At 42.7% G+C, this 1,048-nt stretch overlaps 1 non-coding gene across 1 annotated transcript; it reads right to left on the bottom strand.

Moving 5' to 3' along the window:
- Window positions 1–287: 287 nt before the first annotated feature.
- On the bottom strand, window positions 288–360 carry TRNAT-UGU (transfer RNA threonine (anticodon UGU)). Its single transcript has one exon. It is a non-coding gene; the product is annotated as a tRNA-Thr (tRNA).
- Between the last annotated feature and the right edge of the window lie 688 nt (window positions 361–1,048).

The raw sequence follows: 1,048 nt of genomic DNA, 5'->3' as shown, positions 1-1,048 counted from the left end.
ACACTCTTATTCGAATGTTTGGCGTCACGTAGCACGTGAACCTATTATGAGCGGGCAGCTGATTAGTTGTCCCTTTTATACAACCTAAACACACCAAGTCTGCCAGTACGAGACCCTCGTTCAATGAAATAAGGGAGAGAAGTGTATACCTAAGGGCTCGTATTTCCGTGTTTTAACACAATATTATTGAGATATAACAGACAGTAATGCCAAGGATTGTACAGGGGAAGTTATTAGAACCAATGGAATGTAAATAGGAAGAAAGAAATTTGGATGAAAAAATTACCAGCTGTGAGCAGGAATCGAACCCACGACCTTCGAATAACACGTTCGATGCTGTAACCACTGAGCTATCACAGCGGCCGTCCCTCCATCCACTTTTTGGGGTTTATACGTGAATTTAGAAGTAGCAGTGACAGTCAGGCCATCTATAGGCCAAACGACGAGTGTGAAAACACTCTTATTCGCATGTTTGGCGTCACGTAGCACGTGAACTTATTATGAGCGGGCAGCTGATTAATTGTCCCTCTTATACAACCTAAACACACAAAGTCTGCCAGTTCGAGACCCTCGTTCAATGAAATAAGGGAGAGAAGTGTATACCTTAGGGCTCGTATTTCCGTGTTTTAACACAATATTAATGAGATATAACAGACAGTATTGCCAAGGAATCTACAGGGGAAGTAATAAGAACAGATGGATTGTAAATAAGAAGAAAGAAAAGTGGATGAAAAAATTACCAGCTGTTAGCAGGAATCGAACCCACGACCTTTGAATAACGCGTTCGATGCTCTAACCACTGAGCTATCACAGCGGCCGTCCCTTCATCCACTTTTTGGGGTTTATACGTGAATTTAGAAGTAGGAGTGACAGTCAGCGCCATCTATAAGCCAAACAACGAGTGTGAAAACACTCTTATTCGAATGTTTGGCGTCACGTAGCACGTGAACTTATTATGAGCGGGCAGCTGATTAATTGTCCCTCTTATACAACCTAAACACACCAAGTCTGCCAGTACGAGACCCTCGTTGAATGCAATAAGGGAGAG

This window comes from Rhipicephalus microplus, unplaced genomic scaffold, assembly GCF_043290135.1.
Source record: "Rhipicephalus microplus isolate Deutch F79 unplaced genomic scaffold, USDA_Rmic scaffold_35, whole genome shotgun sequence".
Classification (NCBI taxonomy): Eukaryota; Metazoa; Arthropoda; class Arachnida; order Ixodida; family Ixodidae; genus Rhipicephalus; species Rhipicephalus microplus.
Note: the sequence above shows the minus strand (reverse complement) of the source record. Positions and strands in the feature narration are given on the sequence as shown.